Below are 24,922 nucleotides of genomic sequence, written 5' to 3'. Positions count from 1 at the left end.
CAACAACTCTCTGAACAGAGAAGCGACCACTTACTGGAAGGTAGGACTTGCGAAGCAGTGAATCCGAGGCGATATTCGGGAGGATAGACGGCGGGGGAGGGGGCCTCCGTCGGCTGCTTCTGGCAAGTGCTAGAGCCGCGGAGCACAAAATCGGAACTTTTAGAAGTCGGCTCCCCTGAGGGACGTCGCTCCAGTGGCTAAGCGGGGGGTGGAACCCTCATGGGACAGTGTGGTCTCAGGACCCTCGGGGTCACAGAAGGACCGGGGGTGCCTGAGTGTGGCAGAGCTCCTAGGTATCGGAGCGGGGAAGCTGGCTGCAGAGACGGAGCCGAGGCGCGGGCTCTCAGCTTGGGGTTTCCATAAACTGTGATCCGCGGCCCAGTCGGGCCACTGCTCCTCCAGCAGGGACCCAACAAGTGGCAGATCTGGGGAGACTCCCCTTCCTCCCCAGGGAGGAGTGGCGCGGGAGCGCACCACAGGGATCTGCTGGGTTTGGAGACTCCACACGGGGTCGGGTGCCAGAGATAGAAACGCTCAGTCACAGGCCAGGTGAGCATGGAGTGCGGCCGGAGACCAGGGAGACAGGAGTGACTGCTTTTCTCTGGGGGCGCACTGAGGAGTGGGCCCTGAGTTCTCAGCTCCTCCGGGTGGAGATTGGGAGGCCACCATTTTCACCCTGATCCTCCAAAGCTGTACCGAGAGCTTGCAGGGAACAAAACTCCTGAGAGCAAACCCGAACAGCTTGCTTAGCCCGGTGGGCAAGGGCGGGGCAATTCCGTCTCCTGCAAAGACATTTGGGAACCACGGCAACAGGCCCCTCCCCCAGAAGATCAGCACAAACAGCCAGCAAGCCAAGACCAAGTTTACCGATCAAGGAGAACGGGAGAACTCCAGCACTAGGGGAATACTGCACTTAGAATTCATGGCTTTTTTTTTTACCATGATTCATTAGTTTTTCAAAGTTAATTTTTTAACTGTTTTTTTTTTAAATTTTTCCTTTTCCCTTTTTCAACCAACATCTTATCAATCCCTTTTTTTAAAAAAAACATTTTTTATTTTTCATTCTTAGAGTCATATTTTATCCCTTCATAGTAGTTACCCTTATTTTTGGCATATATATATAACTTGTGCTCTCTTTAAAATTTTGAGATACAGTTTCTTCTAACAGATGAAAATATACCCTAAATCACTAGATTATGGTTTTGTTCTAGTCTCCTGCCTGATCACATTCTCTCCTTTTTTTTTCTATTTTTTAAAAATTTTCTTTCTTTTTTCAAACAACTTATCAATTCCTATTATAAAATCTTTTATAATTTTCATCTTTACAGTCATCTTCCATCCCTTCATTGTATCAACCCTTATTTTGTACATATATAAGTCTTTCTTCCTTTAAAATTTTAGGAGGCACTTTTTTCTAACAGACCAAAATACGCCCAAAATCTAGTGTGTGGCACTGATCTATGCACTAGCCTGATCATATTTGATCATATTCTGTTTTTTTGTTTTGTTCTGTTTTTGTTTGTTTTTATCTTGTCCTTTTTCCTTTTTTTCTTCTCTTTTTCTTTCTTTCCCTTTCCTGTCCCTTGCTTTCAGGCTTTTCTGATTTGTATAGAGTATATTTGCTGGGGACATTGTTAACCTGTTAGAATTTTGTTCTCTCATTCATCTATTCTCCTCTGGACAAAATGACAAGATGAAAAAAGTCACCTCAGCAAAACGAACAAGAGGTAGTACTGTCAGCCAGGGACCTACTCAATATGGACATTAGTATGATGTTGGACCTAGAGTTCAGAATCATGACTTTAAAGATACTAGCTGGGCTTGAAAAAAGCGTGGAAGTTATTAGAGAAACCCTTTCTGGAGAAATAAAAGAACTAAAATCTAACCAAGTCGAAATAAAAAAGGCTATTCATGAGGTGCAATCAAAAATGGGGGCACTAACTGCTAGGATAAATGAAGCAGACGAGAGAATCAGTGAAATAGAAGACCAAATGATGGAAAATAAAGAGGCTGAGAAAAAGAGAGAGAAACAACTACAGGATCACGAGGGCAGAAATTGAGAGATAAGCGATATGATAAGATGAAACAACATTAGAATAATTGGGGTCCCAGAAGAAGAAGAAAGAGAGAGAGGGGCAGAAGGTATATTGGAGCAAATAATAACAGAGAACTTCCCTAATGTGAGGAAGGAAAGAGGCATCAATCCAGGAGGCACAGAGAACCCCTCTCAAAATCAATAAAAACAGTCAACACCCCGACATCTAATAGTAAAACTTACGAGTCTCAGAGACAAAGAGAAAATCCTGAAAGCAGCTCGGGAGAAGAGATATGCAAACCACAATGGTAGAAACATTAGATTGGCAACAGACCTATCCACAGAGACCTGGCAGGCCAGAAAGGACTGGCATGATATCTTCAGAGCACTAAATGAGAAAAATATGCAGCCAAGAATACTATACCCAGCTAGGCTGTCATTGAAAAATAGAGGGAGACATAAAAAGCTTCCAGGAGAAACAAAAACTAAAAGAATTTGCGAACACAAAACCAGGCCTACAAGAAATATTGAAAGGGGTCCTCTAAGCAAAGAGAGAGCCTAAAAGCAGGAAAGATCAGAAAGGAACACAGACAATATACAGTAACAGTCACCTTACAGGCAATACAATGGCACTAAATTCATACCTTTCAATAGTTACCCTGAATGTAAATGGGCTAAATACCTCGATCAAAAGACACAGGCCTTCAGATTGGATTAAAAAACAAGACCTATCGATATGCTACCTGCAAGAGATTCATTTTAGACCCACAGACACCCCCAGATTGAAAGTGAGGGGGTGGAAAACCATTTACCATGCTAATGGACGCCAAAAGAAAGCTGGGGTGGCAATTCTTATATCAGAAAAATTAGATTTTAAAACAAAGACTGTAATAAGAGATGAAGAAGGACACTATATCCTACTTAAAGGGTCTATCCAACAAGAAGATCTAACAATTGTAAATATCAATGCCCCTAACATGGGAGCAGCCAATTATATAAGGCAATTAATAACAAAAGCAAAGAAACACATTGACAACAATACAATAGTAGTGGGGGACTTTAACACCCCCCCTCACTGAAATGGACAGATCATCTAAGCAAAAGATCAACAAGGAAATAAAGACTTTAAATGAAAGCCTGGACCAAATGGAATTCACAGACGTATTCAGAACATTCCATCCCAAAGCAATGGAATACACATTCTTCTCTAGTGCCCATGGAACATTCTCCAGAATTGATCACATCCTAGGTCACAAATCAGGTCTCAACCGGTACCAAAAGATTGGAATCATTCCCTGCATATTCTCAGACCACAATGCTTTGAAACTAGAACTCAATCACAAGAGGAAAGTCGGAAAGAACTCAAATACATGGAGGCTAAAGAGCAACCTACTAAAGAATGAATGGGTCAACCAGGAAATTAAAGAAGAATTAAAAAAATTCATGGAAACCAATGAAAATGAAAACACAACTGTTCAAAATCTTTGGGATACAACAAAGGCAGTCCGGAGAGGAAAGTATATAGTAATACAAGCCTTTCTCAAGAAACAAGAAAGGTCTCAAATACACAACCTAACCCTATACCTAAAGGAGCTGGAGAAAGAACAGCAAATAAAGCCTAAACCCAGCAGGAGAAGAGAAATAATAAAGATCAGAGCAGAAATCAATGAAATAGAAACCAAAAGAACAGTAGAATAGATCAGCAAAACTAGGAGCTGGTTCTTTGAAAGAATTAACAAGATTGATAAACCCCTGGCCAGACTTATCAAAAAGAAAAGAGAAATGACCCAAATCAACAAAATCATGAATGAAAGAGGAGAGATCACAACCAACACCAAAGAAATACAAACAATTATAAGAACATATTATGAGCAACTCTATGCCAGCAAGTTAGATAACCTGGAAGAAACGGGTCCATTCCTAGAGATGTATCAACTACCAAAATTGAACCAGGAAGAAATATAAAATCTGAACAGACCTATAACCACTAAGGAAATTGAAGCAGTCATCAAAAACCTCCCAAAAAACAAAAGCCCAAGGTCAGATGACTTCCCAGGGGAATTCAATTTATCAGACATTTAAAGAAGAATTAATACCTATTCTCCTGAAACTGTTCCCAAAGATAAAAATGGAAGGAAAACTTCCAAACTCATTTTATGTGGCCACCATCACCTTGATCCCAAAACCGGACAAAGACCCCATCAAAAAGGAGAATTACAAACCAATATCCTTGATGAACATGGATGCAAGAATTCTCACCAAAATACTAGCCAATAGGATCCAACAGTACATTAAAAGGATTATTCACCACGACCAAGTGGGGTTTATCCCTGGGCTGCAAGGTTGGTTCAACATCCGCAAATCAATCAACGTGATACAATACATTAAAAAAAGAAAGAACAAGAATCATATGATCCTCTCAGTAGATGCAGAAAAAGCATTTGACAAAGTACAGCATCCTTTCTTGATCAAAACTCTTCAGAGTATAGGGATAGAGGGTACATACCTCAATATCGTAAAAGCCATCTATGAAAAACCTACAGCGAATATCATTCTCAATGGGGAAAAGCTGAGAGCTTTTCCCCTAAGGTCAGGAACACGGCAGGGATGTCCATTATCACCACTGCTATTCAACATAGTATTAGAAGTCCTAGCCACAGCAATCAGACAACAAAAAGAAATCAAAGGCATCCAAATCGGCAAAGAGGAAGTCAAACTCTCACTCTTTGCAGATGATATGATACTGTATGTGGAAAACCCAAAGGACTGCTAGAACTCATACAGGAATTCAGTCAAGTAGCAGGATATAAAATCAATGCACAGAAATCAGTGGCATTCCTATACACCAACAACAAGACAGAAGAGAGACAAATCAAGGAGTCGATCCCATTTACAAATGCACCCAAAACCATAAGATACCTAGGAATAAAGTTAACCAAAGAGGCAAAGGATCTGTACTCAGAAAACTATAAAATACTCATGAAAGGAATTGAAGAAGACACAAAGAAATGGAAAAACGTTCCATGCTCATGGATTGGAAGAAAAAAACCTTATGAAGATGTCAATGCTACCTAGAGCAATGTACACATTCAATGCAATCCCCATCAAAATACCATCCACTTTTTTCAAAGAAATGGAACAAATAACCCTAAAATTTGTATGGAACCAGAAGAGACCCCGAATAGCCAGAGGAATCTTGAAAAAGCAAAGCAAAGCTGGTGGCATCACAATTCTGGACTTCCAGCTCTATTACAAAGCTGTCATCATCAAGACAGTATGGTACTGGCACAAAAAGAGACACATAGATCAATGGAACAGAGTAGAGAGCCCAGAAATGGACCCTCAACTCTATAGTCAGCTCATCTTCGACAAAGCAGGAAAGAATGTCCAATGGAAAAAAGACAGTCTCTTCAACAAATGGTGTTGGGAAAATTGGACAGCCACATACAGAAGAATGAAACTGGACCATTTCTTTACACCACACACAAAAAGAGACGCCAAATGGTTGAAAGACCTAAATGTGAGACAGGAGTCAATCAAAATTCTAAAGGAGAACACAGGTAGCAACCTCTTCGACCTCAGCCACAGCAACTTCTTCCTAGAAACATCGCCAAGGGAAGCCAGGGTAAAAATGAACTATTGGGATTTCATCAAGATAAAAAGCTTTTGCACAGCAATAGAAACAGTCCACAAAACCAAAAGACAACCGACAGAATGGGAGAAAATATTTGCAAATGACATATCAGATAAAGGGCTAGTATCCAAAATCTACAAAGAACTTATCAAACTCAACACCCAAAGAACAAATAATCCAATCAAGAAATGGGCAGAAAACATGAACAGACATTTTTCCAAAGAAGACATCCAAATGGCCAGCAGACACATGAAAAAGTGCTCAACATCGCTCGGCATCAGGGAAATCCAAATCAAAACCGCAATGAGATACCACCTCACACCAGTCAGAATGGCTAAAATTAACAAGTCAGGAAACGACAGATGTTGGCGGGTATGCGGAGAAAGGGGAACCCTCCTACACTGTTGGTGGGAATGCAAGCTGGTGCAACCACTCTGAAAACAGTATGGAGATTCCTCAAACAGTTGAAAATAGAGCTACCATATGATCCAGCAATTGCACCACTGTGTATTTACCACAAAGATGCAAATGTAGGGATCTGAAGGGGTACGTGCACCCCAATGTTTAAAGCAGCAATGTCCACAATAGCCAAACTGTGGAAAGAGCCAAGATGCCCGTCGACAGATGAATGGATAAAGAAGAGGTGGTATATATACACAATGGAATATTATGCAGCCATCAAAAGGAATGAGATCTTGCCATTTGCAACGACGTGGAAGGAACTGGAGGGTGTTATGCTGAGTGAAATAAGTCAATCAGAGAAAGACATGTATCATATGACCTCACTGATATGAGGAATTCTTAATCTCAGGAAACAAACTGAGTGTTGCTGGGGTGGTGGGGGGTGGGAGGGATGGGGTGGCTGGGTGATAGACATTGGGTAGGGTATGTGCTACGGTGAGCGCTGTGAATTGGGCAAGACTGTTGAATCACAGATCTGTACTTCTGAAACAAATAATGCAACATATGTTAAAAAAAAAGAAGAAGATAGCAGGAGGGGAAGAATGAAGGGGAGTAAGTCAGAGGGGGAGACATACCATGAGAGACGATGGACTCTGAAAAACAAACTGAGGGTTCTAGAGGGGAGGGGGGTAGGGGATGGGTTAGCCTGGTGATGGGTATTAAAGAGGGCACATTCTACATGTAGCACTGGGTGTTATGCACAAACAATGAATCATGGAACACTACACCAAAACAAATGATGTAATATATGGTGATTAACATAACAATAAAAAATTAAAAAAAAGAATTGCAATGTTCTCTTCAGCTGGGGAAATAAAATACACAGGCACATGTGACACCTTATTAATCTAAATGAATTGCTAATGCTGGGGTTTGCTATGGTCCTAGCTTTGACTGAATTTGTCAGCGTCACACTGAAAAGTGTCATATGAGTAGAATTACATCATAGCAAGTCAAAGTGGATATTATGATACAAATGATTTCTTATAATTATTTTGTTGTATATTGCATTACTCTTTGAAATCAAGAACTAGTTTCAATTCACGAAATCATAAACACCAAGCAAGTATCTAACATGTGTCTCTTCACCAGGTTAGAGAACAAAAGAGAAAACTGTCCTGAAAGGAAAATTAGCATCAGTAATCTTTTTGTATAACCACTGGTATTCTTTCTGCACTGTGCTCCAATTTGCTGTGAAGCAAGTGAAGCCCAGAGGCTGCCTAGATGCAGGTGCCCTCACCCTGCCATATCGAAATAGGACTCTGGGACCTCCTCAAGTCATAGCCCTTGTTTCTCAGGTCCTCGTGACCCATGGGCTGCTCTTGTCTGAAGCAGGGAAAGGAACTTTTGTTTCTGCCACCTACTGAAACCACTCTCCCCTTCTCTTTTTCACCGTTTCTCCCTAATTGCCAACTTCTACCTTCTTAGTATTCTGGATTCTTGGAAACTATAAAGTGTGGAAGGTCCCAGAAGAAGTGCTAACCTGCAGTTGCCTATCAATTTCTTTTTGGGGCTGAGAAAGACCAGGGGCCCCTTGGGTCCTGTGATGTGAGTAGGCCACACTCAGAACCACAGGGCACTGGCTTCCTGTTGCAGACAGCAGAGGGAAACCACTCTTTCTTCTAAACTTTCTACGATATTGAGAACTAAGTCACCAGTCAGTTTCTCAACAAGCGGTCCTCTTGTACAAATAACGTTTCTGTATCTCTAGCTGGCCTAGCTAACTATTTCACTCAGGAAAAAAACACCTCCCTGTTAAAAAGTTTGTCTTACTTTTTCTTCTGGTAACTGGATACATTAGTTTTGTATAATTTTATCTGGGAAACTTTTTTAAAAAAATTATTCTGTAACTACAAAATGATGATAAAGTTGAGGGATGAAAATCTGACAGCGTCTATTGAATAAAGAATGTGATTATTTTACAAAATGGATAATGTTCTTTATTACTTCTAGACTAGAATATAATAATTCCTTTCCTTTTAATTTTTTTGTGTGGTTTCCTTATGCTTTAGTTTTAGGATTATACATTGAGCAGCTGTCTCATCAGTCTCAAATATACATAATCTAACCACAAACTGACAAACATTCAATTAAGTCTCACTAATTCAGAATAATTAGAGGAAAGACCAACCTGAAATGCACACACATACACACACACACACAATGCACTGAAGGAAACAACATTCTATTTATTTGACTGGAAGCAATACTCTAATGGGGCAACAATAGCATTGCTAGAATGGATCCAGCATGACAGAGATAAAACATAAAAGTGTAATTAGCACGTCAATTAAATATAAAATGTTTGAAGAGACTTTGTCATTTTAAGTTATTTTATTTCTCTCCTCAAATCTTCTATTTGTCAAATTCTTTCTTTAGTCTCACACCCACATATGAAAAATCCCAAGTGTCAAATGAATATACAGTTTTACTCTTCTTCTTGTTCATCTTCAGCTCATTCCCTAGAATAAGTACATACTTAAAATTTAAAACCTTATCTTTTTTTTATTACCCTTAAAAGAAAGTTCTTCATGCATTTTTAAATTAAGATTTTAATAATTGAGGGAAAAAATAAAAGGCTTACCATATGACTCTAGCCTATATTTTCCAAATGGAATACAAAATGGTATCATAAGAAGATATGCTCTTCCTTATTTGTCTTTCTCTCCTACTCCTTCTGTCATCCAACAGTAATTTATTAATAGCCATGACCTGAGGTGGATTTATCATGAAGCTAATGAAGCTTAAGCTTTAGGGCCCTTCACTCGCACTGATCTCTTCCAAGGTCCTGAGACTAGTTCTAGCAATGTGTTCACACAGACTTATGTTTTTGTGAAGTCTTCAAAAGTAAGATAGTAGAACTCCAAGATAAGCTACACTATTCTCCTTTTCCATTCTGTATCCTCTCTGTCACACTTCTCTTTGGGTTACATAATTTTGGGAGTGGCCAGGAGCATTTTGGGATCTAGTTAAGGGTAGTTGAGTAGGAAATACACTTAGTTTGGGTTTTTCACAGTTGATTGTAAGTATAATTAGCTTATTTCTAGCTATCCTAGTATAGGAATGGTTTTCAGAAATATTCCTACCTTCCACTGTGCTGACTCACCTGACATCATAACAAGGAGTTACAAGTCCAATGGTCATATAAAATATGAATGTATAGGAAGAACTCTGTGTATTTATTTAAGATTAATCAACCTGAAATTTATAAAATATAAAAGAAACATTATAGGTATTTTCCAAAGTTTGTTACTGTCAAAGTTTGGGGCATCTCAAAGCAGAATGTGGGGGAAAAACAATTGAGTGTTGATAGTTTACATGGGATGTGATCCACAGGCACAGAAATGAGGTAGTAGGGGAAGAATGGAGGAAGGAAAAGACCACTTGAAATGTGTTATTGTGGATTCTGCTTTGGGAAATGTAGGAAATGCCTCTCAGAATCATCTTTCTGGAGCATGAGAAGCTGGGGCATTTATTGAGGATCTCTGTCTACAGGGGTGTTAATTCCCCTCCTCTCCAGCTGAGTTGCTGAGTGAGTTGAGCAGGCCCCAGCAGAGAAGGCCTTAAAGCACAAAAGCAGAGAGGTACCCCCAGGAGGTGAACACTGGCAGCTGTACCCAGTTGCTTACGAAAATTGAAACTGAAATCAGAGGTGGGCCTAAGAGAGATGATGTGGGAGATCAAAAGCATCTACTGCAACTAAATATTTTTATCTCCATTTTTCTGATGAAGAAATTGAAGTTCAGTGAGTCTAGGTCAATTTCCTGAGATTGCATGGCACATAAGTGAAGAAATAAGATTTCAATGTGCACATGTCTGATGCCAAAGATCATTCATTTTCCATCATATTGCATGCCTCCTTCGGGAGAGAGGACATCTATGCCAATGAATCATATACACTTGGCTCGATTCAGTAAAATGATATTGCCTGCTTGGGCCAGCAGGTGGGAGCAGAGGAAGCTGACATGAGATTTAGGTACCTTGCTCTTCTCTTTGTAGTGCCTGCTGTGGGAGGTGAGTTACTAGTCTCTCTTACCTTGCAGAAAAGCATATTAAGTTTTATGAATAAATCATAGATTCATATAGACCCACTGGGCACACCAGATTGGAAGGATAATACAATATAAAAAATTCTGTTGTTGAACCCATTCAGAGAAAGTGTAGTTACCCATGTCAGGTCAGAGATGAGTAATAATACTCTGATATAGATGACTTACAATAAAGTTTTATATATTTTACTCCAACTATAGCCCAAAGGAGAATACAATAAACATTTACTAACTACTTACTCCACACTTGCAGTGACTTTACGTATGTTTTGTAACAAATATTCAAATGAGGCTATTACATGATAATATAAACCTGAGACAAGTCCAAGGCCCAGCGGCATGCAGAAGTCTAATGGCTATGGCAGACAATACTAAGGTTTATCAAGGACTTGTCTCTCCTCTACTTCCAGTACAAGAAAGACTACACTTTCAAGTATTGTGACTGATCTTGGCAATGAAATGGGAGCTCACATGCTGGGTACCACCTGGGAACGGACGCACTTAATTGCTGATGCTCACCACCCACCCCAGCTCTCTTTTCCAATGCCACACAGCCTGTGAAAGCATTTACTATGTACAGAAGCCACAGAGTAAATTAGCCTGGAATGCTAAGCCACCCTATGGAGGACAGCTTCTTTGGAGTAACAGTGGCCTTTGAATGTTTGAGAAATAAACTTTTATTTTGTTAAGCCAATGAGACTATTGGGGCTGCTTGATATTATGGTACGCCATAGCCTAAACTGACTAATTGAGTGACAGGTAACATTCGAACCCAAGTCAATGTGACTTCAAAGGTCATATATGCTCTTTTAAGTGCAAAGTATTGTCTCCTGTTTCTAAGTCTTCTCTTATTTTTAAAATGTTTATATGTTTGATTTTAAAAGTAATTCATAATTTATTTGTAAAATATATATAATATATTATTTGTAAAAATATATAGAATGTACTCAAAATGAAAATTATCTCATAGTCCCAACACAATTAAAATTTTGGTGTATATACTTCTAGTCTCATTTTCTACATGTGAATACATATATATATATTTTTACATTGCTGAAATATTGCAAGCAATACTACAGTAAAATAATTGCTTTTTACATTAAATATCATTGTTAACTTTTACCCAATGTTATTAGACGCTCTTTGTAAACTTATGTCCTAATGTAACATGGTTGGTGGAATAGTGCAAATAATTCCCTTTGTCTTACTTGCTACCAGCTCTCTTTTTCCTGTTACAAAGTGCACATTCTTTATTACTTTTTCATTGCAAAAAGACAATACATAGACATTCTATCTGTTACCCTCATCCAAGAGCCCCGTATGATAAAGAAATGTTGCCTCTCAATCCCCTCTTGTACACCAATAGTTCCGTTGCTCACAAGTCAATCAGATATTCAAGTAAAATAAAAGCTGAGTGGTTTACTGAGCTGACCAACTTTTCACCTTACTGACAGTCCTATGAAAACATAATCTTACATTTTTTTATCCAAAATTTCTTAAGTATTTATCTTTGTTCTATACTTTTACTTTGCTTGCGTACCTGAGATCTCTTAAAAGTATTATAGCACTGAGATTATGTTATGATGATCAAGTTAGATGAGAAATGATTAGACGTCAAAATACCTAGAACTATGAACTTTCCAACCACAGAACTGACATATGTTAGTGAAAAGAAGTCATGATAAATTTTAAACAGGAAAAAGATTATACCTTTATTCCACTTCATGAAAAAACTAACCCAAAAGAGAATGAATATTTTTATTTGTTAAGACATTTAAAAAGACTGTCCTGCCCCAGCCTAGGTGTTAGTATTCCTAAAAGGTAAAAAATACATTTAATGATTACTGAGACAATTTCTTAAGTTATACCCCATGAACTTATCAATAATGGTATACCCCTTTCTTTTGTTTTGTTTTTTCTCATTTATCTGTCACTGACATGGATGTCATTTTTCAGCTTTTTCTCGAGGCACTGCTCAGTTACTTTGGCAGGAAACATAAGTGGTGAAATCATCTGAAGCTTAGCCAACAGCATCCCACCATCAAAAAAATAACTCTATTCCATACTTCAAGAAAACATGCATGGATTTGTAGATTTGTGAAAGGAGCCATGGTGGAAACTCTGCAGGCAGAAATTCTTTATATACATAACAACACATCAATAGGCAGCTACACTGCCAGTCTTCCCACATATCCAGCTAAATACAGACACACTCAAAGGCTCACTTTAAGTGTCTAATCTTGTCATATTTTTCATGTAGAGCTCATGATGGTCAAGTACTTTAGAGAAGTTATATATTTCTTGTGGTGGGCACTAACATTTTGCTAGTATATGGGGGTATCTGCAGAAATTCAGCAGAGTTCTGGGATAATACGAATGACAACAAAAAACGCAGCAGTTACCATTTGTCTAGTGATTACTCTGTGATAAACACTCACACTAGGAACTTTTGAGGTTATTAAGCCTAACAAGTATATGAAATAGGCACATCCAGATTATAAATGAGAAAACTAAAATACAGAGGTTAAGTAACTTGCACACTGTCACCTAAGATGTGAAGGAGACAATATTCAAGGACAGGTAATATTCAAAGCCTGTGCTCTTAGCCATTTTGTTATATTGTCTCTATGTCTGAGTTAACCTCACAAATCACCTTGCCACTTATTAGTTTTGTGACATTGAGCAAGAGAGTTAACATTCTTTCAATTTCTCTTCTGAATAATTAATGCCCTGCCTTCATCAGGGGGTTATTGTGAATATCAGAAGGAGTTAACAAATGTCAAAGTGTTCTGTCAATTTGAAATGCCATATAAATGTGAACTATTTTATAGTCACCATTATTGGTCATAGTAATTGTTTTCATAATTGGAACCGTCCTGCAGTTTCTCTCAGGTAAAGAATGACTCTAAGGCCTGGGACTCAGAGTGTGGTCCACAGAGCTGCAGTTTCAGCATCTCCTGGGGATTTTCTTAGAAATGCCGACTCGTAGGCATACCCTACACCTACTAAATTAGAATCTGCATTTTACAAGATTTCCAGATGATTCTTAGGTATACTATGTTTGAGAAGCTCTGAAGATAAGAGTTAGATTAAGGGTATTCATTATGTTTAGAGGTTTCAGAGATTTTAGGTTTTAGTGCAGACAGGAAATTAGAACACTTATAAATTGTTGAAATAACCTCCGTCAAGACTCTCCAGATCACTAGATTATGTCTACACGAATGGATTAGAACATAAGACCTGAGTATATCTATCTATCCCAGGCAGTTTCTGAGTAGCCTAAATTGTACCAAGAGTCAGGAGAATGGGCTTGCTTGACAGACTCCCTCATAACAACATTTATGGCCCTGGCAATCTATCAGCTTGTGGGGACTGACTTGCATTATTGACATGATTTCCAAATGATAATCTTGCTTTTTGTTATTCTTGCTTGTTTATTTGTATGTCTTATTTTGTTTATGGTGTATTTTTTTTTCTTTTACTAGATGAGAAATGGTACCTGCCCATCTCAGAGGGATCTGGCAGATGTTGGGAGTTGATATGGCTTACATACATTAAGTTTCAAAATATGAATGGGGCTATAAGAAAGAAGAGACAACTGATGTGACACCTTTGGACAGATATAAGGAATATCGTACGAAGTTTTAAGAATTATAACAAAGAAATAGAGTAATAACTCTCTTCATAAAATAGTAAAGGGAGTTAAACGGGAGGAATGTGCATAGAATAATGAAAACAAGTCAATTTCAGCAATGGACTTGGTGAAGTTTGACTATGGGAATGAAATAAGGGAAAGTGGCAGTAATAATTAATCTTTGAAATTATTTCCCTAAGACAATTTTACCTGAAAAACTAGCTGGAAAATCCTAAAGACAATTTGAGGAAAAACACAAGATTTTTAACAAAAAATGTAATACAAATATGAACACAACAAAACTGTAAGCTAACGAATGAGCTCAAAAGACATTTTTGTTGAAATAGTACTTGCCATGATAACAGATTGCTCAGGAAGAGAAAAAAAAAGGGTATGAAACCAAAAATTCTCTAAAATGTGTAGTAACAAGAATTTAAGAGGAGGCAAAGTCTTGTGTGCTTAAAAGACTCAGCAAATCACTGGATTACTAAGAATTCACTGGCCTAGTACTCGTGTTTCCTAACGTATTTCAAGTATTTTTCCAACAGTGCAGTAAAACAGTAAAATGTACTTAGTAGAAGGCATTATTATCTTAATTAGAAAATATGCTATCTCTAAGGCATTTTAACTAGAATGCTCTCAGATCTACAAAGGCCTGCAGGTTAATTCCAAAACTGCAGGGTTAATATTCAGTGAAATCACCAGCCAGGCACAATAGGAAAGCTTCACAGTTTGGATAGAAATAGAATCAGATTTATGGGTAAAGGATTTTAAGGAAGTCTAAGATATTTTTAAAACAATAGTATGAAGGAAAAGGCTTAAAGTTTTATAAACCATCGTATTACATTCACTTGAAATAAACAGGTAGGACTTATAGTCATTGAAAATGGTCTTATGTGAGTATGAAACCAAAGACTAACTAGCGAAGAGTTTGAAATTATTCATCCTAGCTGCATTTGTTATAGCAAGCAAGCAAACAACAACAAAACAATATATTAAGGATGAAAGTAAATAACTCTACAAAATATTTTAGAAGAAAATATTTTACAGAATGAGATGTCTAAGATGAAGTTCTTACTAATAATTTACACAATCCCCAAAGCATTTGCTTATGTGATTACATAAACACTGAAAACTTCTATGATAAAAATATACCATAAATAAAAGCCCTATATAACCACTTAATATATGTACATAATATATGTAGATGTAATATATGTCGTAATATATATAGAGAGATATGTATAAGCATTAAATATATAAAAAATTCTTAACCTCATTAGATGTCAAGAAAATGCAAATTGATAGTTCAGTGAGGTACCATTTTTTATTTACCAGATTGGCTCAATCTTAGAAAGGCTTAATTACTTCAGAAGTTGACAATTTTATGAGGGACTGGTCATTCTTATACACAGTTTGCAGAAACAGAAATTGGTACAATATATTTGGAAGTTTCTTTGGTAGAATCTATGTACACTTAAAATGATTTTATCACATAATCAAGAAATTCCACTTAAAGCAAGCATATATACCTCCTTAAATATACATATATATATATTTTTAATATACAAATATTTTTATATGTTATTCATGCTTTGCAATAAGAAAAACGTGGAAAGAATCCAAATGTCTATCAGTAGGGAAATGGATAAATGCATTGTGTTTCAATGATATATCAGAATAACCTGCTGCATTTACAGAGGATGAGATACTTTATACAAAGATTATTTATGTAAAGAATTGTCTATGATATATGGTTCAGTGAAAATAACTTACAGAGGATATATATATATACACACACATACACATACATATTTATATATGTGTATATTATCACTTTAAAATATTTATATAATTATATACTTTCTTATTTATTAAGTTTGAAAATACAAAAGCCAAACTGTTCAAGTGGTGATATGTGGAGGTGGTTCTAGAAAGGGAGGGGAAACTCTCAGTTTTAATGTTATAATTATTGCATTATTTGGATGTCTCAGCACACAAGTGAAGGATTTATGACGTAAAAACAGAGATTAAGTAGTTGGCACTTCTCTTTCTATATCTTTACCATTTTCATGAAGAAAGCTGCTGTTTTGTGACATTTCTTAACTTCTACATCTTTCTCCCCACACTGTCTCTCCCGTGGTTAGACCATTAAGTCTCCTTTCCAATAATGGTAGTTGTGCAATTCACAAGTTCAACATGCTCAGTATTATTATTATTAAACAATGTGCTCTATTTGCATTCTAAAATTATTTCTACCCTGATTACAAGTTCAAGGAAATTTTTTCAATAAAAAGTTAACTCATTAAGATACAATGCAACTTTAAAAAGGACTTGGAAAAGGAAAGGAATTTGTGTGGTATGGATTGTGAAAATAACAGTTTCTAAATATAATGTTTAGGTTATGAGGAAGGAAAAAGGTGATGACTAATTTGAAAATCCATCGTCTTAATCGCTCTGGGTAGCATCTGTTGATTGATGGAAGAGAGACACACATGAGCTTTGAATAGGTTATATGGAAGAAATGTTAAAGACTATTTTAAAAATGAGGTTGCATCTGCCTTGTTTTCAGTTTTGTGATTAGATTTTAGTGCTCTTAGACCTCAACTATATCATGCTGTTCCTATAATTTTCTATTCTGATCCTTCAATTTTTAGTACCTTAGGGGGCTTCACAGTCAATTTCAAAAGATGTCTCTGGTTTTGAAGACTTTAACCTAGCTTTTAGTGTTGGGGTCAAAGATATTTTGTAGCATTGCAATCAAATGACATTTCCAACTACAGCCTTATTCTAAGATGGTCATTTCTTGCTAAGATTTTGGTAAAGGATATAATTTTGCATTTAGAGATTCACCATTTTGAGTTATCTGAAAATGAAAACCAATGACATTTTCACAATATCTTTCGCTGAAAAGTTTCAAAGCATTTTCATGGCATTCATTAAGGTTTACAGGGCCATATACATAAGTAAAGAGAAAATTTCTATGAAATGGAGAATGAACACAGCTTAACAGGTCAAGGACAGACAGTAATACTTTTGGAGATGAAGAAAAACATAATGGTTTAAAAAAATAATTACATGCCATGTAGGAAGAAACAAATGACATAAACCAAAATGGGATTACTGAAGCCTTTTCTCACATCTCAATGTACGTAGGATGTCATGTGATTTATAACACTCTGCGTCTGACACATAACAATACTACTACTCCTAGTAAATAAGTGCCAGGCATTAGTCAAACTTCACATTAATTACTAGTTACCAGAAACTCAATCCTACTGCATTCAGAGTGTGAAGGTTGAAGTTATTACTATTACCTTATTTAAAGGTGAAGAAACTGAGACACACAGATGTTAAGTTTCCTTCCTTCTTTCTTTCTTTTTTTTTTTTACTGTACAAATGCAGATTTATTTTTCTTCCCTTCATCCATAGTAATGAAAAAGGTTGAAAATTGTTAGGAAACCGCTTACATACAAACACCTCTGAAATTATGCTTTTCTTCGGAAAACAACTTATAAAAAATAATAAACATTTAGAAATTCAAGTCTTTTAATAAAGTATTTTATGCTCCTGAATGTTAAAACTCCTGTTTCCTAAAATATAGTACAATTTTAAAAAAAATTCACCAAGTGACACTGATTTGAATTCCACAGGATCCCTGACAATTAAAAATATGTTCTCCCCTATAAAGTGAATCTGTTCTTCACAGGCAAAACAATAGTTAAAGTGTATTTCTCTGATTAATTCTTTGAGATTTATTTTATTTCCAGCTAATTCTTACAGTAGACTAATGGTAATTTATAGTTTCTTCAAATAACTTAACAAAACATATACAAAATGTTAATCACCACATGCATGATTCTGGGAGAGTGACAATATCTATACATACCCCAAAAAACCATTTCACCAATTAACAAGAGCCAATGTGACTCATTATTCCCTGGGGCAAATCTTCTTCAAGAAGACATGACAGTTTTCCCTTGGTCCTGCTATGGCTATTTCTGAGTGGCATTTGTATTTATGTACTTAATCATACTTTGTAAACCACAATGAATGATGATTGAGACCATCAGAATTAGTCTTTGATAAAAGCAAAGAAAGCAGCACTAGATGTATCTAAGAGACCCTGGGAGGCCCCTAGCCCAGTGAGATCTTCCTTATTAAATTCTACAATACCTGAAGAGTCACTGGTAGTTATTTTCATTGGAATAAAGTATTTTCACTATTATAAAATATAGAATGTGATATGAACAGATATTTAACAGAAGAGGATAATTAACACATGAATAGATTTTTAACTTTGCCAGATACCAGATAATGATAATTAAAACAACTATGAGTATATTTTCATATCCTTTAGATTGTCAAAAATTAAAAAGTCGGACAGTATCAACTGCTAGTGATGATATGGAGATGCAATAACTCTCATCCTTCACAAGTTAGGATGCAAACTACTATGGAAAGCAAATTGGAATCATCAGGTGTTGTCATGGACACTCACACAGTTTGGCCCAGCAATTTCACTTTCAGTTATCAACTTTAGAGAAATCTTCACACATGTGCCCAAGGAGACATTTACAAGATTCTAAAAACTTTTGCAGCTTTGGTTGTGGGGGAAAAAACAATAGGAAAACATATAAGTAAATTAAAATGAGTCAAAATGGACCAGTTAAAAAATAGTTGACCTAAAAAAGCAGGTTGTCAACAGATGCATACCAGATGACAGGATTTATATAATGTTTGAAAATTTGCAAACTTATACTTCTTATTATTTGGGGTCATATATTTAAATGGTACAACAATTTATAAAGTAATAGTAAACACTAAATTAATGAAAATAGTTACCTCTAGGACGGGAGAATTACAAGTGTTCTTACTGGAGGTTTCAATTTGTCTTTTGTTATATTTAACAAACATTTAAGAGTGAACATGGAAAAATGTGGACATTCATTAAAGCCGGGGTTGGCTACTTGATATTCATTATCCCCCATGCTTTGTTTATATAAATAAAGTATTTCACAATAAACATAATATGTATTCATAAGAAAAGGAAAAATATGAAAAGACACCTCACTCATCCCACTACTTAAGCATAACTTTTTAAACACAATTTAAAAAAATTTAGTGTATTTTCTTACAGCCACAGGATTAAATTACAGCTGGTAGTATACTATATATACAGTTTTGTGCTCTCATAGGGCACATGGGGCCATGATGGGTTTTTTTTTTTCTTTCCTTAGCCTCTGTTACAGTGTTAACATTTTGGCCATGAAAACACATTAAAATTGTTGGGGTTAATGTAGAGCATGAAATTAGTCATAATATCTGGCTTGCTAAAATGTAACACAGAGCAGGGCAAGGGAGGGTTTCAGAGAAGGACGTGGGCCTTTGGAATGTCGAGGCCCAAGTGACCACTCTGTCCTAGGAATGCCTCGGGGAGTTGCCTTCCCAAAGCTCTCTTAGCCCAAACAGCCGCCCTGTGATCTAAGAGATATGTGCATTGTCCCTTAGGTTTTGTTTAGTAGAACACACCGATTAGCATATCTTATCTTTCCCATAAATCCTCTGAGTTTCGGTAAGACCCCTTGTCACACAGCACGTGCTTGAGAAACAGTGACAAGGATTTGTGATTATCCTGAAGGCCCAATAAAAGCAGGAGCAAAGAACAGCAAAGGGTTTTTGTCTCTGAGCGTTGACCCCCTTGCCTTCTCCTCTCTTTCACCACAACGTTTGGAGTCATCTTTCATCCCTTGGCACAGGGATTGCTGGCCACTCCTGGCAAAAATATTATTGGACATCACACCTCAGGACGACTTGTTATGAGTGATGGTTTTTTAATCACAGTTACCTAATTTCAGGTCTTGGTACTGTAAAGCTAATGGGCATATTTCCATAATGGGAAGTGGGCAAAAGTATGGTGTGCTTTCTAGAGGACTGATAGGGGCCGACGGAAGGCATTTGTGTAGTTGGTGAGGACAATGGGTATCTGCATGTATGATGGAGACTCAAGTCTGTTAAGGATAGACTTAATCTGCTTTACAATTTTGCCTAGAGCTAGCCCTGGAGAGGATAATGAATAAATACACCAGATTTAGTGTTTTGCTGTATCTAACAGGCAATGTGAAGCAAGAGCTTGTTATTAGAAACTGACCAAGACATAATTTATCATCTGTATCTAAAAGAATTTAAGCATTTCCAATCAGCCCAGATCTTTTTTTGTTCAACATTCTTGATGTGACTGATTGAAGAGTGTGAGCATTCCTGGGCAGCCATGGGTGCATTTTGTAAAATAGAACACTGTTCAGCACAGTCTCTGTGAACCCAGCTTTGCTTTCAGAAAAAAAGTTGGGAGGCCATGTTCATGCAGTAATTTTAGGGGTCAAAAGAAAGGCTGAACTCCAAAGTGTTGGTCTGACAGGACGCAATTACATTTTCTTTTGTCATGTACTAATATACCCCTCAGAAGGGTATCGTGTAAACTTTACCAGTTATCTCTTTGCTGTATGGGAAAAGGATTAATTGAAATGTCAGACAGGTCTGTGATTTGGGTGAGACAAGTGAGGTGGGTAAGTGCAGGGTCTGATCCTGTCATTATTTAAGATTTTGGTATTTTATTCATCATGGACCTATGCATTAATTTTGATCTCTAAAATACTATTTATCTTGATTACTAAATTTTTTGGTGCCCTTTTAAATTTTGTGTAAGGTAGTGCCTCATTTACTATATCCTAGTTCCATCAGGGTAAGGCAAAGTGTGGAAATAAATGTGGTACTCAGAAAAAACCTTTCGCACAACTGCAGATGATGTCATATATGTAACTATAACTATATATACATATATACTAGCTAATTTAAAAAATTACTTTTGCTGAATTCTTACAAATTTTTGTGACCTTTACCTAATCCTGTTGACTCTTATTTTTCTTAAAAAGTAAATGCAGATAATAATTCCTACTTCGCAAGTTAATTGTTTAAAACTTATACATAAAGAATCTAGCCTGTGGTGCTCCTGGGTGGCTCAGTTGATTGAGCAACTGACTCTTGATTTCGGCTTAGGTCATGATCTCAAGGTTAAGATGAGCCCCTCATAGGACTTTGCACTCAGCAAGGAGTCTGTTTCTCTCTTTCTGTTCCCATCTCCCTCTTCCTCTCCCTTCCTTCCCCTGCTCATGCTCTCTCTCTAAAATAAATACGTTTTAAAAAAACAGAAAAAAAAGAATCTAGCTTGTACCCTAAAATATGGATAGCTATGATAAATGTTTGTTGTAATTGTTATTTAAAGTAAAAAAGGAATAATTAAGGATACATGCTTATCCTTAATTAGATTAGAAATTTAATTTCTAATTAAATTAGAAATTAATTGAATAAACAATCACCCAGCTAAAGAAGAAGCTGGAATCATACACAGAGAGTAAATAGCAAATGCATTTACTCTCTAATCAACTTTCAAGCTGATGGTGAGAAGTGACATCTCAATATAGATTACCATTATATAATTACTCCACATATCAGCTTTGCCCAGATACCGTTATAGTTTGATCTTTTGCTTACTTCAAGCTATTTACCAAATATTACCTCTGAGGGTAGCCTAATCTGATCACCTTATTAATATTGCTATCACCCATCTCTCTCCCTCCCTCCCTGCTTGAGCCCTCTGTGTTCTTATTACCCTGCTTTACATTTTTGAACAGCACCAATCAGCTTTTAACACCACATTTAACTTAATTACATTGTCTGTTTTACCTCCAAGAGGATGTATGCTCCATGACGCAAACACTTTTGTCTGTTTTGTTCACTACTTGATTCAAAACCAATGAAGAGTCGTGTGTGTATAGGTACTCAAGAAAATGTTTTCTGAATTAATGAACACATTAATGACGGGATTCAATTTAACCTTCTCATTTTTTTTCCATGTAAAAGAGATATTTTTGAGAAAGCAAACTGATATGCCTCCAAGAAGAAACCTTAAGAAGAGGAGTGCCTAGGTGGTTCAGTGGGTGAAGCGGTTAAGTGGCTGTGTCTGGCTCAGGTCCTGATCTCAGGTCTCAGGGTCCTGGGGCAGAGCCCTGCAGGGGGCTGGCGGGCTCCCAGCTCAGCTGGGAGTCTGCTTCTCTGCTTCTCCCTCTCCTTCTGCCCCTCCCCATCCTGCTCTCCATCGCACGTGCACTCTTTCTCTCTCAAATAAAATAAATAAAATCTTAAAGAAAAAGAAAGGTTAATAAGCTGCTCAAAAACATAGTTACTTAGGTAGAAAACTAAATGCCTGAGCAGTGACTTGGAGGATTCACTCCCTCTCCCCTAGCTCCCTTACCTCGCCCTCCCTTCCTCCCTCCATTCCTCCACTCTCCCTCTTCTCTGAATTAAATCAGCCCTTATAAGATCATCTCTTTCTCTACCTACTTTTCTGTCACTAACTCAGTCTCACCCTTCACTAGACCTCACACCTGAACAGTTGTTGCTGTTTGCAATTAATAATCTTTACTGACTTACCTGTTCGTCCCTTTTTTTTTTACTCACTCATGTATTCAGGTCATCTAGCAAACCACAACAATTATAGTCTTTTTGAGGACCTTAATAGCCCCTTGCTAACTGCAAACAAAATTATCCTGCCTTCTGGGACTCTATCGTACTTGAAGAAGGGACCAGGTGAGCACAGGGTAAATTAATTAATTAATTCAGTCCCTCATTCTATTTATTCAGCAAACATTTAGTGAGCACCTACTATGTGTAAATACAGTGTTGTGTGTTGTGAGCAAAATGAGCAAATGACCTTTGTGTCCATGTATACATGGATTTAAAATATGATGAAAAATGTAGTTGTATATATTTTAACTATCAACTAATTCCTCCCCCCCGCATTTTACCCTTTAGCTCTTCAGCCTGAATTACAGAACATCCATAGCCTGAAGAAAAGTTGATATAGCAGGAAATAAAAGCCCCTTAAAGATGTGCCTGGTTAGAGGTTTGAAGTACTAAAAGAGAGCCTTAATGCTAGATTGTTGTCACAGGTTTCCTTTCGTTCAGAATTTTTTTGGTATTAAGCAATATAATCCTGATTTTAAAAATATGAAATAGGTACTATTATTATTCAATTTAAAAAATGATAAAACTGAAGTGCGAACTGAGGCAGTCACTTGTTAAGCTTCCCAGAGCTGTTACATGGCAGAACCAAGTGTCCAGTCCAGTCCAACACCTCCCGTTGTCTGTTTTTGTGCCCAAGTGAAAAATGATTTGAGGATTTTTACTAGTCCTTGGTCATTCAACAGTTGCAACCTCTAGTGAAGAAAGCTATTTAAAAAACAGATTTATACTCTTATTTTCTAATGACTTTTGGAGGGAAGAAACAATTATTCCACACTGAGTAGCACCTAAGAAATTCACAAGCACACTTTTTAGATTACAGTAGTACATATGCTATTATTTTCCTGCAAAATTGGACCACTCGATTCAATTGCACAAAATGCCCAAGGTAGCTTATTCATTCCCATGAACCGAGTGCATCATTTTTCTAAAAAATTATATTGACTTCCTGTTGCACACCAAATAGATTTTAATATTTAACAAGTTAAAGCATTCCTTGGGACATGGAGAGTAAATGCATTTGCTATTTACTCTCTGTGTACGATTCCAGCTTCTTCTTTAGCTGGATGATTGTTTATTCAAGATATAGTTAAAACCATTTTTTTTTAACTATTACACTGCCAGAATTTGGGCCCCTCTGCTGGATTCATTAAACTAGTTTAAATCTAAACTTAGTTTTTATGTTTTCAGTGCAGGCATTTCTGCTTTACTGTATTTTTGCCTTTCTGGCCATGGGATGTTTGAGAATGAAGGACAAAGTATGTGCAGTTATTTGACACAACACACTTTTGACAAGTAGATGTGTATACCTGCCAGATATCACCCTATTCACTGGTTGATGAAAGCATTCTCAGTAATGCATTTCCTCTTGGGGTTCACTCCCAGGTCTTAGTACTAGACTTCTCTAGACTTCTTTGGGACATGCCCTTGTGAATGATGCCGGGACTGTGGTTCCATTGCCAAGACTGGCACATGTTAATTTCAGCCCTTAGGTATCCTGGGGAATAAATAAACAAAGCTATGCTGTCCTTGGAGAGTATCATTATGAATGATTTCATCCATTTTATTTAAAAAATTCATATAAGAGAGAATCATCAACAAATGTACTGTTGCTTAAATGAACTGCCATGCAGCATGTGACTCAAATATCAATTTTAGATCAGCATTCCCCCTATTCCTCTTCAGAATAACTGCTGAAAATGCAGAAGGAGTATTTTTAAAAGTTCTCAAAAGTTCTAATCAAAAGTTCTCTAAAAGTTCTAATCAAGAAACTTTGTTGATAACTGAGAATAACCATTGAGGGTATGCCAAACCCTAGGGGAAGCAAATATTTGTCTATTATCCATAGGCTGTTGCTGTCATGGAATTAATAAACCAATGAACATCTCTCACAAAACAAAATACAAAAAGTGATACATCCCACAAAACAACAACAACAACAAAAAAATGATACATCTTGGGGGTAATGTCTTCGTAATTGCAATAATGCAAGGGAATTTTTAACACATGGTTATTTCTCTTGGGAAACAATTTCTTTCAAGGAATAGATGAAACACATTTTATGTTCACTTTGAAGGAGGGTAAAGACATCTGCAATTCTGAATACCAACAAACACTGGGGATATTTTGAGTCTCTGAAAGAGAACATTTTTAATGATATCTTCTTAAATACAAAATGGACAGTTATAACTAAACTTTTTATTATAAAATAAAAGAATTATTATATAAAGATCTATGTGGAAGTCTGTTCCTTATAACATAAAAAAGGACTCATATGATCTTTTTATACAAGTGGAGAGCTTGTAGTTGACACTGAATATTGACATTATTCAAGAATTTCCCCATTTAGTGGTATTTCTAGATCCAGTCTCAAGAAGAGTTTCTAATCTCTATATATGTGAATATTACTTTTCTCTTGTATTTATTTATTTTTTTAACTCTTACTTGTTTGTTAAATCATATCTATTTTTGTTTGTAGCAATTTCCAAAGAGTGTTGACAGGGCAGTTTTATGGAACAAACCTCCCT

General features: G+C 36.8%; 1 protein-coding gene across 1 annotated transcript in view; it reads right to left on the bottom strand.

The window, feature by feature from the left end:
- The window catches only part of EYS (eyes shut homolog), a 1,577,782-nt gene that overhangs the window by 345,528 nt on the left and 1,207,332 nt on the right, over positions 1–24,922 (bottom strand).

The sequence above is a fragment of the Zalophus californianus genome, chromosome 7 (assembly GCF_009762305.2).
Source record: "Zalophus californianus isolate mZalCal1 chromosome 7, mZalCal1.pri.v2, whole genome shotgun sequence".
Lineage (NCBI taxonomy): Eukaryota > Metazoa > Chordata > Mammalia > Carnivora > Otariidae > Zalophus > Zalophus californianus.
The sequence above is the reverse complement of the archived record's forward strand: the minus strand, read 5'-3'. Positions and strand labels throughout refer to the sequence as shown.